Source organism: Eulemur rufifrons, chromosome 4 (assembly GCF_041146395.1).
Source record: "Eulemur rufifrons isolate Redbay chromosome 4, OSU_ERuf_1, whole genome shotgun sequence".
Classification (NCBI taxonomy): Eukaryota; Metazoa; Chordata; class Mammalia; order Primates; family Lemuridae; genus Eulemur; species Eulemur rufifrons.
Window position 1 is genome coordinate 53,921,095 of NC_090986.1, and position 16,919 is coordinate 53,938,013.

The window sequence follows — 16,919 nt, forward strand, 5'->3', positions numbered from 1 at the left end:
TTTGAAGTTATGTATTTTTCTTTTATAAGGACCACTAGAAATCTGAACTTAGATATTTTTATGTTAATCTTTAGAATAAGGTGATAGAACACAAGTTACACACTAGTTTTTCAATAGTAGCTTTTGTTCTTTTTTTCTTAGTAGTTATACTTAGATTATGGGTGTTTTAGACTGAAAAGTTTAATGGAAATTAAGTTTTGACTTTGTTGATTGTTTTGAGAAAAAGAAATTGCTAAAAATCTATTTCTTGCAAGTTTTACTTGGTAATGAACATTTTCATATTCATTAATGTGCTTATCTATTAAATTGTTTTCTTAATAGTCTCCTCTGGATAAAATTGCCAGTAATTCATTAATAGTTCTTAATGAACAATGATTAAGAAGAAAGGTTAACATCTAAGTGAGTGTCTTAGAAATTACAGAATCTGGATATTTAAGAAACCTAAAGATCTTCCATCCCTAGTGGTTTTCAGACTTTTTGACTGCAAACCCACATTTAGAAAAACATAATACATCAAGACCCACTGCATACACACACACACACACACACACACACACACGCCTAAGTACTGGAAACAAAAATTTCACAACTTTCACCTTTACTACATGTGATGTATTCCATTTTCTGTTCTAATCCATTCTCTTTTATGTATTCCATTAAAATGTATATATAATGCCAGTTTTGGTGGATAGAGACCTGAAGTTTAGAAAATAATGTTCTACACTAATTCTCTCATTTTACTGATAAAAAAAGTAAAGCCAAAACTGAGAGATATTGTTTGTCCAAAAAAATAAAAATATAATAATATAAAGAAGTATCTGAAATTAAGCTCCAAGTTCTTAAGGAATTTACAAACTGAATTGTAAATAGGATAAAACAATTAAATATATTACATCATTAACAACCAACCCCCTTAGTACCAACTTAAAACAAATTGAATTGCAAATAAATACTTAGATTACACTAGTGCGAAGTATGTAGATAGACTACAAAATGATTTGAACTAAATTTTGAAGGAGTGGAAAAAGATAAATTTTTTTTTGCACAAGAGGACTTTTTTGGAAAGTGTTTTATTATAGCATTCGGTACTGTTAAGGAAACATGACAAATTAAATCTTGTAGAACAATGAGTTGGAGATTGTTAACTCACTTTGGCTATATTAAGAATATTATGCTGCAGCCTGAGCAAGAAGGAGACCCCATCTCTACAAAAAAAAAAGAAAGGGAGAAAAATGAGTCGGGCATGGTGATGCATGCCTGTAGTCCCTGGTACTCAGGAGGCTGAGGCAGGAGGATGGCTTAAGCCCAGGAATTTGAGGTTGCAGTGAGCTATGATGACACCACCGTACTCTAGCCAGGGCAAGAGAGCAAGACCCTGTCTCAAAAAAAAAAAAAAGAATATTATGTTGCTGTTGTTCTAAATTAATTACAAAGATTCAACTTAGTTGAGCACAGTGGATTATTTTTCATAAAAACAGGCTTTTAAATATTTTCAGTGACATAAGACACTAGGATCATGACAGATGATTAGTAAAAACTGTCTAGATGTTGAAAATCTTCAAATTCAAATTGAAACCAGCAGAAAATAAGCAAGAAAGCTTTCTAAATTTAGGCACATGTTTTATTTCAGTTGTGAAAAGCTAAGCAACTTGACTTTCTGGTTCTTCTTACTATTTTCCTATTTTTTTTTAATAACTATATTGGACTGTAGATAACAACCAGCCCCCTGTGATCTTTGAATATGACAATTATGTCTTTTACGTTGATTTACTCACTCATTCTGTTTCTAAGCTTTTTAACTGTGGTGATCGCTGTAATCACAGAGCTGCCTTTATGATGTGAAGGCACAATCTGCAGGTCAAAATGTTATACAGAAGTAGATATGGTGGCTGTCTAATTATATTGCTTAATATTTATCAAAATGGCATTCTTTTTTGTTGTTGTGCTTTTGCTGGTCTCTGTGTCCCAAATATTCTTTCCTAATATAATTATATGATTGGATTTTCCTGTGAACTTTATGGGACATTAATCAGAATTAAACATTTAAGCTCAAAATATTATTTGCTGTTGGACATAAAATCTACAGTTTCTTCCTCAGCGTCTTATAGTTTAATGCTGAGAAATTCATTCCATAGATGTTCATTGTACAGGTTCTAGGAGCATGTTTTAGATGCTGGGGCTTAAGCTGTTCTTGCCTTTGTGGACCTTCCAGTGTCCACCTTCTCCTACAACAACAAGTAAATAAGTAAATAATAATAATGGCTTATTAAAAATGTTGTGAATGAAATAAATGAGAAGATGCAATAACTGGCAGAAACCTTTCTTAGTGACATTTGAGCTACAATGAAGGGAGGCCCTGGAAGGTCCCAGCTAATGAAAGAGCCAGGAAGAAGCAACAGTGAATACAAGGAGGAAGGAAAGATCTGGACTTGTTAGAGGAACCAACAGCAAAGCGATATTGACAAGAAGGTGATGAATGAAGGGTGAGCAGTGAGAGATTTTGAGAGCTAGGCTGGGAGCAGAGTGGCCTTTTACAGGTAAGGTAAGGGGTTTAGATTTTACACTCATTATAATAATACTCTCATTTTTATTGATCACATACTAGGTTCCAGGAACTGTGCTAAATATTTTGCATGCATATCTAATTTTCTCATCACAACATCCCGTGAAGTAGATGATGATATTATCCCTACTTTATAGATGGCAAATGTGAGGTCCAAGGAAGGCAAGTCACTTGCCAATGGAACAAAAGCTAGTGTGAGGAAAAATGGCCTCGCACCCCAAAAGTCAGGTTCCAGAGCACACATTAACTACTACGGTATACTTTTTATATCAATTTCATTTTACCTTTAACAATTCTATATTTACTCGCCTGTTGATTTTTTTAAAAATAATTATTTTCCTGAAGTAGCTAAAATAGATGAGCAACAAAAGAATAGCAGACACTTTCCCATGATACATTTCTGCCCTACAGTTTCTCCTTTTATAATAAAAATCATTTAAAAGTTATGAACTCTTCTCAGTTTATTGTATCTCTTTTGGTTTTGTTTGCCCTTGTGTAGTCAAATGCAGCACTTTCTCTTTAAAATTTTTTCAAGCACTTTCAGATTTATGAAACATGAGAGAGTAAAATTTATCCCTGCTAGAGTAGGCATAAAAACTAAAATATTGGTGGAGTCTGGGCGCATGGTGGCAATGGGCATGCCAAGCAGAGGCCTACAGGGAGTTGGAGAACACATGCCCTGCCTGAAGGGGCCGGTTGCTGCTCTGTTCAGCCACATGATTCTTAGGACATTAGTTTTGCTATTTCTCATAAGAAACCAGAAGTCTATATTTTTAGGCGAAATCTCACATTTAAATTTTTGGGCTCTCTGTTTTTAAGGAGTCTGACCAGATAAAACCAAATACTTAACAGCTTTTGACTGAAGAGCCCAACTAAACTGTCATTTGTTTTTGGAGTTTTATTTAATTCTGTGATCCATCTGAATTTTATTTTTATTCATAGTATTTGGTATAGATTTAAATATTTTTAACTTTCTATTTTCAAATAATTATATTCACAGGAAGTTATAAAAATAGCATAGTGAGATCCCCTGGACCTAGTGTTCCCCCGAGGGTAATGTCTAGTACATAGCCAGGAAATTGGCAGATCGACATTGGTACATTCTACAGGCCTTATTCAGATTTCATCAGTTTTACATGCATTCCCTTTGTGTATGTGTGTTGTATGTTTGTATGTAGGCCTGTGCAATTTATCACATGTATAATTGTACATAACTACATCACAATCAAGACATGGATTCCATTACCACAATGATCCTACGCTACCCCTCTATGGTAAATTGGTTTTTTTTTTCGTCCCTACCCCACCACCACCACACACACACAATTGCCAAGAGCCATTATAGTACCAATTATTGAATGATTCTTTTCTAATCTATTTAATTATTGATTGCTTCTGTATTAGAGTTCTTTCTGGTCATTATTCCAACTCATCTCTATGCCTACTTAGGGTTACTGTAATCTTACCAGAGCAGAAAGAGAATATGATCTCAGACCAGACAAGGGTAAATGTTTTAAGTAACTGCCTGATTTTTATATAGGATCTTGTTCCCTCTACGGTGAGTGAGTCCTGGGTCTGTTCTGTGGTTCTTTGAGGCTGTAGTCAAGCTTCCCATGTTGCATTGGTGGAACGTTTAAAGTCTACACCTTGCTGGAAATCCTGATACTTCTTTTCTTTACCGCATGAGTGTCTTCATCCCAGGCTGTTCCGCTGTACTTCACCACGTACATTATTGTGCCTTCTGAGCACCTCACTGTACTTAGTAAAGTCATCCAGAGATTTCAACTCCCAGGAGCGGGGAGGGTTTCAGGGTGCACAGTCAGCTCTCCTCTCCAGACAATGACCTATCCATCTTCTTACAGCCATTCTTTGGCACTTCCTACACTTCGTGGAATATATCCTACCATTGTGAAACCATGTTTCTTACTTAGACTTCCCCATACATACCTTTTTTTGCTTATACAGATGGAGAAAAATTCATCTGCATTAAGTGCATTGCCATTTTTCCATTAAGTATCAGTTCTCTCCTATGTATTAAATTGGTAAAAAATTAAATATATCTTATTATATTCACCTATTTTTAGATTAGTTCATGTTCTATATCTTAATTTTCTCTTTTTGCATGCCATAACTAGTGTTTATATGTATTCAGCTTATTCCAATTAACCATGATTATATTCATTTTATAACTTTATTTTTAATAGGTAATAGATTCTCATAATTAAAAATTTACAAGAGTTTCACTCCTACCCTGTCCTTTATACATATAATTTCTTTTCCCAATGTCAATTAATGTTACCATTATCTCTTCTATCTTCTCATTTTTATATACTTTATATCTCTTTATATTCTTTTCTCATTTTTATTGGGTTATATTGTTCTTTTTCTTAATTATTTCCAGAAATTCTTTAGGTATGAGTTCATAAGATACTAGTCAACATTAAGTCATTTATAATAAAAATAACCTGCAGAATTTTTCTTACAAACAGAGAAGCTAATTCTAAAATTGAAATGGAAAAAAAAAAAAAAAAAAAAAAAAACAAGCAAAAGCTAGAGGAAGTAAAAAAATAAAATAAAAAAGATAACCAGTAGGGGTGTCTAGCCCATGCAGATATTAAAACAGGAAGCAATAAAAAACTAGAAGAACATATTTCAACTCATGAAGGGCTAATTTCTCTCTTTTTTTTTTCTTTTTGATGTTCAAACTGTCAGACTTGTCCAGTAAGAACCTTCTTTAAGTTTCCATGTACTTCTAAAACTACCCCAGACATTTTTTAATATGCCCTTACATTATGGCAAAAGATGTCCCAGGCCCATTTTGACTATTTTTTCCCCTGCTGCAGGACTTGAGATCAATTACTCCTCACAAACACTCACTTTGTTTAGTGGAGAAGAGTGTTCATTCGAGCCCAAATTGCAGGCAGTAGGGCTGTATGTCAAATTGGATGTGGAGAAAGGCCAGCTGTACAAGGGCACAGCTCGGCCTTTTTAGTAATAGACTAGATAAGAAATTCCTTTTTCAAGTTCACAATGGTTTATTTTCTCTACATCGTGTCTTCCTAACAATAGAAATAATAGCCATTTATGTAGCTCCTACTATAGCTAGGCAGTGTTTTGTCCTTCTGTATACTAACTTACTTTATCATCACAGAAAATCTCATAAGGCATACGTATTTTTTTAATACATACATGAACTTTAGACACAGACAAATTAAATAGTAAATGGCAGAGATGGAATTCAAAGCTGTATTTATTCCTTTTCTTTACTTGAAAAAGGATAGATGATGATAAACACTGCTATGGAAAAGAATTTCCAAGTTCCCTGGTTTATTTTAAGCAGACATTTGGAAAGAAGACAGACTGTGGATTCACCCAGGCAAGTTCTAATAGTCTTCTTCCCTGAATACCAAATAATTGTTTACTATGTTCTATGTGACCTCATGGATATTGGACCTAATTATCATCTCAGTTTCCTAAACAACCACCTGTACCCCTAAGGAACTATAGCCTGGACTTGACCACCAGCTGTTGCCAGGGGACAGTAAATACCCCCTTTGTTACCACAGGTCACAGTGACTTTGCAAGAAATCCACAGTGGGTTGCTTTGTTTTTGAAGAGGTTTCTTCAGATAAAACTAATTCACTGCTCCATTGAGAGACATGATAAGGAACAAAACATTGAATGTAAAAAGGGACTCTACTTCTATTTCTTTGAAGTTCTTTAGTCTCTTTATAAAAAGGATAATTTATATGAAAAGGCTTTGTAACTGAGTACATTTTATTATCATCATTGATTTCTAACCTCTAATCCTACTTCATTCACTGGAGCTCTTAACCAACAGCCTTATACACTTTTATTTTTAATGTGTTTGTATTTACTACTTTGTTCCTAAAGCTAATGTTTTATTACATTGCATTTGAACACCATTTGCCTGTTTTTCTTCCATGTCTGGTGAGGACAGTGAAACCATTATTTGAAAACTAAAATGTCAAGACAGGAAGAATCCAACAGATTCTTATGAGTGAAGGGTGACTAGATCAGCCATCTGAGCCCCTCTTGGCCAGACCTGAAGGAGCAGGACTCTCAGGCTGGATCCGTGACTACGGACAAATGGAAAAAATACGAAAAGGGTTAGGGAATTCGTGAGTTGGTTAACTGGACCAGGAGGCCCAATTATCTCATGAAAGTAAGGTCCTGAAGTATGTATCAGGAGCCACACATAGTACAGCACCTAGGCTGAAAAGGTCAGAGAAATGAAGAGTAGGCGTGCGGACCCACGGACCCAGCCATCACCTGGGGTTGTTGATTATCCTTTTCCAAGGTGTCATGTTCAGGTTAACTAGTTCTGACTGTGAACAACACGTTCATATAAATTCAGGATTATTTGACTCAGTAATTCTTGTATTATTTTATTTGCATGGCCAAAAAACATCTATTACATATAAAAAATTACATGTGTACATATATATTAATATGTAGGTCCATGCACACTGATGCACATGGACACACATGAACACATGGTATGTTATTTAAATAGAAATGGAAATAACTGCTTTTGTACAAAATGCTCTCTATAAATTTGGTTTTGCAAAATAATAATATGTGCAAATCTATATATTTAATTCTAGAATAATGCATTTGTAAAGTGAAGTTCTAATTTGTATAACATAATAGGTTTTACTTTCTGTTAAATATGACAGCTACATTTTCAAGAGAAATACTTCCCTGCCAAGTTAATAATCAAGTTTAAGTTTTAATAAGTAATTATAAATTTTTAGCAGAGAAAAGGCATTGGTCATCAAAGCATATGATGCTATTTTTTTCCTGTGTCTTTCACCTTTGTAATAAAGCTTTTTCTTAAGTTGCTTTCTGCTGTTTAAAATGGTAGCATTCGTGTTCTAGCAATAATTGTGGAGGTTTGAGTTATTATAAACTTTGAATATCAATTCCTCCCCTTCTGTGACAGTTCTACCACTAGGGAAGTCAGGCTTGCAAGGTCTAATTACTGCAGCGTTTTGATATCCCCAGCTACAATATTGGCAGAAATTTAAGCCATGGTAGAATTCATTGGTGACACCATTGTAACTAAAAAGCACAGAATCTGTTTTCAGGCATGTTCAGGATGGAATCAAGTATTGGTTGATGTCAGATAGTCTTGCTGTAAGTTCAGAAATGCCTTGGACAATTCTATATGAAATGCTAATTATTTGCAGTAGAATGTAAATAAGATGGCACTAAGGCTTATTTGCAGTGACTAATGAAAGCTGTTGTACTGTAATCATTGAGATACAGAGCAACAGGGCAATTCATTAGGAAAACCATAGTTGACAAGCAGTTAATGCATGCCAGTCTAGACCTTTCCTCTTGCTTCTGTTTACTTCTATTATTTCTTCTTGTTGATAATAACAAGTCCCATATGGAAATGTATAACAAGGATAAGAAGAAGCTAGCAGCTAAATTTTGCCAAGCTATGCTGAATATCTACAGACTGTAAGTCTTCCTTAGCTTTTCTTTGCCTCTGAAAAACAACTGCCATATTAGGCTGATTGAAAATATAGTCATTTTCTAGTCAGCAAATTGCTAGTCTGAGAATTTTTCATGTTATCTCCCCAGACTTGAGCAAAACTTAGCTGTGCTGCAAATTATTTTATTTTCCAGACATATATTACATTTCAAAGTTTAGCCACATTTTCACTTTTCATATTTTGTCAGTAGAACACTTTTAACAACTAAAAACACTAAAGTCCTTGATACTGCTCTCTTCTGTGTGTTACAGAATACATACCTTGGTAAATAAAAGTTGAAACTGTAGCTTTTCTGTTGTGGGGCATATATTCATCACAGCAACAACAGCGTAAGATGCTACATTGTTTTTCAATTTGTATAGCCAAATTTCTAACTTATGGAAGTATTAAAATAAATAAAATAATTGTTTTCTACTTTCCAAAGATGTAAAAATTAAGAAGGTGACTTCTCTTATGTATAATTTTCAGAACTCTTTCTTTCGTTACCCATGGATACCACAGAGGAAAGCCAGCTCATTTGACTCAATCAATAATTTACAGCCCATCCCTTTTTTGAAAGGATGTAAGGTTAAGGTGGCTGTCTACTTAAAGGACAAAGAAGCTGAAAAGTCAATACTTTAACTCAATAACTTATTTTGAGCTTCCTGACAGCCAGGGGGAAGAAGGAAGCAGAGCTGGTTATAGAGTGCCGAAACTTGGGCTGCATCCTCTGAAACAAGTGCATACTTGAATCTAGGTTCAAGGATATAAAACCCAGGAAATACCAAGAGTCTGAGGCTAACTAAGAGTTTCATATACCTTTTATTCCTCATTATTTATAATCCCATAAATTACCCATCCTGAGCTCATTCCTTCTGTCTGAAGGTGGGCGTCTTAAATCCTTTAGACAGTCTCAGGCTCTTAAGCTGCTGTGGAGCAAGATCACTCTGCAGTGGTAGTTCAGGCAAGGGGTTTTCTACAACTAGGGATGCCAGATAAAACATAGGATGGTCAGTTAAATTTGAATTTCAAATAAACAATCAATATTTTAATATAAATACATCCAAAATATTATATGTGGCATATTTATACTGAAAAGTTATTCATTCTTTATCTGAAATTCAAATTTCAATAATTGCCCTCAGTTTTCATTTTGTTTTGTTTTGCCAAATCTAGCATCCCTACCCACATCTTGCAGATAAGCCTCACAGAGTATAATATGGGACTGTCCCTTTATCACAAAAGTTAAGGTCTCATAATGACAGCCAGTCAAAGTCTTTTTGTTTCTTCTTTTAACCTTTGTTAAGTCATTGAGAGTGATAGATAGAAAGGCCATTACTTTCTGGCAAAGGGAGACTCAACAAAGAGTCTTTATATAGTACCTAATAAACAAAAAAACTTTTATCAAGAGAATTGAATATGTTAAGTGAGCTATGAATTGACGGGAAAAGACACCCCATCCCACCATACACACACACAATATAGTTAAATTAAGTTTCCAATTTAATTAGCCAGAGATATAATATCTTATGGAAAGTTAGATGGCTGCATAGTAGGAGCAGATGTCGGACATCTCAGAATCCCATTGCTTTCAGAAATTAATGGGAGCCTGCAGCTGCCAGGACACTGTTGCTAGAAGAGAGGATCTCACCAAGTCTGAGTAGCTTAGTTTTTACTGTACTACTGTCCTCTTATACAATCTGGATACCTTGGCTCAAGGGTATATTTTAAGCATTGAGCTTTTCTGGTCCTGGAAAAACATATCTTCATTTGCGGAGGAGGAAAGCAGAGCTCACACCCATTAGTCCCTGAACATTATTCTGGAGAGCTCCTTTCATGTATACCTGTAGAACCTGCATTAATTTTACTCATCATTGTAAAATAGAACATCCATTTCTTGGAAGGGGTATGTATGCACTGGCAGGGTTCTGCTGCAGAGACTAGAATCCAGGTTAAGTGGTAAAGGATTTATAATGGCATCTTAAACGGATTCCGGTATCATTGGGAGGACTGAGGAAACAATCTAGTTTGAGCTTTGAGGAACTACATCCAAAGCCGTAACACAGGCTGCCAAGGCCTTTGCTTCCCCGTTTAGGATTCAGAAACTGCCTGCTGAACTGGGAACCTGCTGGCTCCAGAATCTCACTGCCACTCCCTGAGAGGAAGTCCCCGTGATCAGGAAGCTAGCACTGTTACTGCCAGTTACAGAACCAAGCAGTGCCTGTTATAGTCCACGCCACCCTAACAGGTAGCTGCCTTGCAGTACTTACAAAGCTGGTGACCAGGTACAGAAAACTCTGTTGATGCTGTGAGAGAAACCCAAATGCTGCCACGGTTACGCTGGCGAGCAAAAGCAGCAAAAACATGGACTTTACCTCACTTCCAACTTCCTAAACTTGTGCATTTTGGAGACTGGCCAAACCAAATCACACCCAAACTGTGAGAGGGCCTTTGCTGTGGTTTTTTAGCTTTTAGTCACTGCAGTATGGTAAAAAATAGACATTGACTGTTAATCCGACATACCAGGACAAGAGATAATCACATTTTATTAATCCCTCTGAACCCTACAGAAGGGAAAAATCAGTAAGGGGTCCATGTCATAAGGATCTCAGACCCCTTTGAAAACTGTTTCCTGAGGACCTTCTGTAAGTTAGATCATTGTTTTTTCCTTCTATAAGGACATATACCAATTCTTGAAGAATGCCAAGCTTTTTTTCTGGCTTTCAATTCATCAGGACTTCTTCAGAACCTTTGACAGGGATAATTAGATGTCTGATGGACAGTGTTTTGACAGCAATTTTATATCAACTGTAAAAGCTTCTTTATATGGTTGTATCTTTATTCAAAAGCTTTTGTCTTGCTCTTGCTGTCAGATGAAGCCTAGCTTCTGAAAGAGCACAAGCCGCCAGTACCATTTTGGCCATGACTTTGGTGGTGCTCAGAAGCTGCTTTCAGAACTCCTAGTGTCTACGTTGATAAGTTCTGCTTTGGTTCCTCCGGACACAAGCAGCCAACCCAGTGGGACTGGAATTCCTTCCCTCTTTTATCTACTGTCATGGCTGGATTGATGCCAAGTAGAACATACTCAAACCCACCCAAGTTTTGTTCCTTTATTGGTACAACCTCTTTCTCACTGTCATTACCATTATTTTGTCAGATAAACATATAGTGAAAAGGTTCCTGAGGCAATGGTGAGAGGAAAATAGGGTAGAATTAATGGTAGTCCAGAAATACTTATAGGGCTATTACACCCATTTTATTCCTTGAGATTTTCATTGTGTAGAACATAGATAAACCCACACCATCCATTCACCTAGTTCTTACACAGAAGTAGAAATATTGACAATAACTTTTTTTTTTTTTTTTTTGAGACAGAGTCTCACTCTGTTGCCCAGGCTAGAGTGAGTGCCGTGGCGTCAGCCTAGCTCACAGCAACCTCAAACTCCTGAGCTCAAGGGATCCTCCTGTCTCAGCCTCCCGAGTAGCTGGGACTACAGGCATGCGCCACCATGCCCGGCTAATTTTTTCTATATATATTTTTAGCTGTCCATATGATTTCTTTCTATTTTTAGTAGAGGTGGGGTCTCGCTCTTGCTCAGGCTGGTCTCGAACTCCTGAGCTCAAACGATCCGCCCACCTCGGCCTCCCAGAGTGCTAGGATTACAGGCGTGAGCCACCGCGCCCGGCCGACAATAACTTTAAAAGAAACATGCATTAACTGCTTGAGTACTGAAGTATGGTTCTTCCTCTTACATTACTTGAGAAACCATGATTGTATAAAAGCCACAGTGCAATAAAGGCAATAAAAATCATCTTTATTTATCAAAATAACATTTATTACCAAGACATGAAAAATGAAACTGACAAATTAGGTTGCATATTCCTATCAATCTTTTCAAAGTTTCATACATTTCTTTGGTAAAAAGGCCTTTCTTTCCAATTCCATTTGAACTATTCTAATCAAATTTTCATATAAACTGGTTATAATTATTAACAATTCCCTATGGAAAGAAGGGTGATTTTTTTAAATAGAGCAACCAAAAAAAGATGTTATAAAATATATATAAAATATAAATCAAAACTCTTGATTTCTGTGCTGTTTAGAGAGTTATTTGTGGAATTTTTTAGTATGAAAATTTAACCAAGTATGCATTTAGTAAGTTGTGTTTTTTGGATTGTTTTAATAGTTTAAAAATATTAGAAAAAGAAAAATCTTGAGAATTAAGTTCCTACAATGTTCCTTTAATGACATACATAAATACTTTTTTAACTTTCACTTGATAGACAGTATTCACTGCTAGATAGTGAATACTTGCAGAGGAAAATGAGTTATTGGGACAGGTAAATAGATCAGCTTATAATGTTTGCTTACTAGCTTAAATAACTACCAATAACTGTGTTCTGCTAAGCTTTTTCTCAAAAATTCAATCCTTTTTTTTCTGTGTTTGCCTAAAATCTTCCTCATACATCCAGTTTTATAGATAACTGTCGAGCACATACAGAGGAGAACACTTTGCAGTGATGATATATTTTATGGCATTTTATTTGTTCAAGCAGCATTTGCAAGCAAGCACCAACCAAATACAGAATACCTGACAGGTGAACACAATGGTTCCCGTCCTGATAGTATTCAGTTTTGTAGAAGAAATGATTGAGCCTTATATCACATTGCCCATATTTATTAAAATAAATATTTTATGTCTAGTTTTTATGAACTTTTTTCATAGAATAAATGTTTTCATTTAATAACAATTTCTAATATTTCAGACATCATTTTACAATTGTTTAGAATTTGACTTTTGACTAGTTCACACAGTTCAAAATTTAAATTTTCAAAAAAACACAGTCATGTACCCCGTAACAGCATTTCGGTCAGCGACAGACTCAATATATGACAATGGTCCAATAAGATTATAATGGAGCTGCCCTATACATGTATACCATTTTTTATCTTTCATACTATGTTTTTACTGTACCTTTTCTATGTTTAGATGTGTTTAGATACAGAAATACTTATCATTTTGTTATATTTGCCTACAGGATTCAGTATAGTAACATGATATGCAAGTTTGTAGCCTAGAAAAAACATACCATACATATAGCCTAGATGTACAGTAGGCTACCCCACCTAAGTTTGTGTAAGTGCTCTCTATGATGTTCACATGGTGGCAACATCATGACAACACATTTTCTCAGAACATATCCCATTGTCCCTCAACTGCTCAGTTTCTCTTCTTTAGGTGGTTAGGATTAGGTTCAAGTGTGTATAAAGAGAACACTCAAATATCATTGACTCATATACTTAAACAGAGAAATTCAAAGGTAGTGTGAAGCTTGTATGGAGGTCCCACGATGTCATTAGAGACTTGGGCTCCTTCTTTCTTTCTGCCTACTCTCTTTATCCTTTAGTTTTTAATTCTCAAGGCTGCCTCTTAGTCAAATTTGGCTACTGGAGTGCCATCTTTCATTTCTTTGTTTAGGAAAAAGAAGTCAGTAAGAGCCAAAAGGAATGACTGTTTTTAAAGAGCTTTCTCCAACACCAAGAAGAGGCCTTATAGGCACAAGTTCAGATCACAGGGGACTTTATGTGAAAGGAATCTCTCTGGTAGGTAGGCCATGAGCATCTTGACAGAACACAGTGCCTGGAATGGAATGCCACCACCAGGGATGTGGCTGCAGCCAAAGGCAGCTTTGCTTATTTCACCTTTTTGCCTAGAACTATCCTTTTTACATAAGTTTTAAGTATCATAGCTTGCAAGTTAATGCATTCTTCATTAAATCTTAGTGTTTTATTTGTTAACTAAAATTTTACCTAGAAATACAAAATAGAACTAATACTGAATATTGTATTTGATAGATTTCTTCCCTAAGTAAAAATGCGGCTCTTTCTTATATATGCTGTAATTCAATTCAAATCACACAAATACATTTGTCCCAATTCACTAATACATTATTTTTCAAGCAAGACATTTTATTTTATGGTTTAATTTCAAGTGGAAAAATATTCTGGGAGGAAGGCATTATATGGTGTGTCACAAGAAAAAGAGCAGTCTACTGTTTTTTTGTGCTAAAGAAAACTGAGTGCTTTTTTGAGAGATGCATTTCCTTATCAGAGGAGTACCATGAGCTAAATCTCAGGAATAGAAATGGACTATCAGTCATCATTATACTGTGCTTATTTCTGGGTTGGATTCTGAATATATTTAAGTTATCAGTTAGTTAGGGGAAAAAATAACTTTTTGAGGTGGTACTGTCATTAAAATATATGAATGTGAAGTATCTATTACTTCTCACAGAAATGTTAACAAAATATACAGAGAGTTATTTTCTAATCTTTGTGGTGACTGAAAACCAGCTCAAAATATTACTGTGTTGGAATACAGCCTACCAAAAGGATTTAACAAATAACAATTACTTTTTTAAAAAAGTATTACTTTTTCCTGCCTTTTCAACGTTCCGCTATTGAAAATGTCTTAATTATACATACTGTATAGCACATGTGTTAATGTTAGTGTTTATCTGTAAGAGGTATTATTACAAGACATTACAATTTGACTATGGAAACTTGCTTATGGTGATCTCCTTTCTACCTGGTATCATCTTAACAGACACATTAAGCACTTCATACTCAGTAGCTATGAATAGGATTAGATAGTGTGTTTCATTTAGGCCAATAACATTTAGGTGTTTATAATTTATAATGGTTTGACTTGAATAAAATACTATCACTATTTCTGAAAATTTGAACAGATTGTCAAGTACTAAGCATCTGATTTCCTTTTTGAGCTATTCAAGGAGACATCAGAACAAGAGGAATTTAGCTTTGTAATTACAAGAACTTTCCATAATACCTTCTCTAAATATTTAGGACCTTATTAAGGTGGCTTATATTCTATGGTATTTTTTGTAAAGGGAGGAATGTTAAATGTGAGTTTTTTTTCTCACCACCAGCAGTATGATGTCAGGGAGATGGCTAAGAGTATGGCCTTGGGCCTTTAAGACTGTTTGCTCACCTGTAAAACTAAAATAACAATTCCAACCATAAAAGGTTAGTGTGAGTCTGAAATGGAATTAATAATGTAAAAGGACCTGGCTAGCACCTGGTAAGTATGGTGCCAGTTCAGTAATTGTTACTTATTTATTTATTTTTTTGTCTTTCTACGGTTAAAGTTTCATGTTGTATATCTAGTGATCTCTGGATAGATGATTAAAAATAAAAAGTCCAATATAGTAAGTGACATACAAGATTGTCCATATTAATACTTGTCTCTTTTTTTAGGGGGTTAGGGGGAGACTGCAAGGGAAGCACTTTAGGAGACTTATCCCCCTAGACTATAATTCTCTCGGTTGCCATCAAGCAATGTTGAGGTGGATTTATGGTTATATGGGAAAGTCAACCAGTGTTTTGCATAGGTATCTGAAAACAAACTAATCATTTGTGGCGTTGTTTTAGTTCCAGAAATACAATATTTTTACTGTATAATCATTTGTAAAGTAATAGTAGGCACATGGCTGGAAGTAAGATTTCTCCCGAAGGGTTGTCTAAATGAATGGTCAGACCATACATACTTGGCCTTGGTTGGACCAGAAGCAGTGGCTCTTGGGTGGTAAATTAACGCAAGACTTGGAACTGGGAGAAGCAACAAAAACCTCAAATTCCTGCCACCATGGATCACGGGATAACACTGAGGGCACATAGCTACCCTATGTGCAGACTTGTTAAGTAGGCCCCTAAGAAAGTGCTTAAAAATACTTAAAGTACAAAGAAAGTACGTAAAGTTTGAATCAGTGTGTATAGATACTATTCTTGTTTAAAATTTTAACTGCTGTATTATAAGTTCTTAACATGTTAATGATGACCAGATTTTTTTTTAATTGTTTTCTAAACTCAGAGTAGTTCTAAGGTAATCATTAACTGAGTTTTGTGTTTTTTCGAAAGTGTCAACCCTCCTGTACTGTTACATTACATTTGTTTTGAATATATTGAGCAATCATTTTTTATTATTTTTATTACATTTTATTTTTTAATAGGGACATCTGTCACTGTAGTCACAGAATCATCATAAAGGAGAGCTGATATAATAATATTCACTGCCAAAGTTGATAGATAATTGATCTCATTTAACACAGAAATCAGTGAGTAAATATATTTTATAATACAGTAATTCTGTCAAACTCACCCATATATGTATTAAGGAACCTAATAAAAGAAGTTCAACATCAAAGACCAGGTTTCAAATCTAGCCTCAGCTGCTTATAGGGTGACCTTTTTCAAGTTATTTAAGCTATCTTAGATTCAGTTTCATATTTGTAAAATGGAGGTGATGATATATACTTCTAAAGGGTTTACGGGCACTAGAAGCCATTCAGCATGTGAAGGATTTAGTGTTTTGCCTGGCACAGAGCATATCTCCATGAGAGGTACCTTTATTTTTGTTGTCAACATCCTCTTCATTGTCATCTCTTTTTTTAAAAAAATATTTCTTGGATATCTAAGCCAAGCAATTCCTGTGAATGTAAGAAAGGTAGAATTATGAATATTTATGCATTTTAATATAAAATTGTCATCAAAAAATTAGCATGCCTGTAACCAACTGTTTATAATATATATCTGAAGTTATCTGTTAAATGATATACTTGTGCATTAAGATTTTAAATTTAATTAACATTAATGTGGCCAGTCCACTTTAAAATGTTTTTAAAACTTTGTCCTTTTACAAAAGGTTATCCTGAGAAGTGCTTAGTAGTATCATTCATTATCTTCTTACACCCTTTAAAAAAAAGTTTTATCTGTAAGCAAGCACTGTGCATTTTCACTTATGAAATCTCACTTATTTGTCACAATAAACATG

At 35.0% G+C, this 16,919-nt stretch overlaps 1 protein-coding gene across 4 annotated transcripts in view; it reads left to right on the forward strand.

Annotated features, from left to right (window-relative positions):
- The window catches only part of DIAPH3 (diaphanous related formin 3), a 464,837-nt gene that overhangs the window by 397,735 nt on the left and 50,183 nt on the right, over nucleotides 1-16,919 (forward strand). The gene's annotated exons all lie outside the window — the stretch shown is intronic.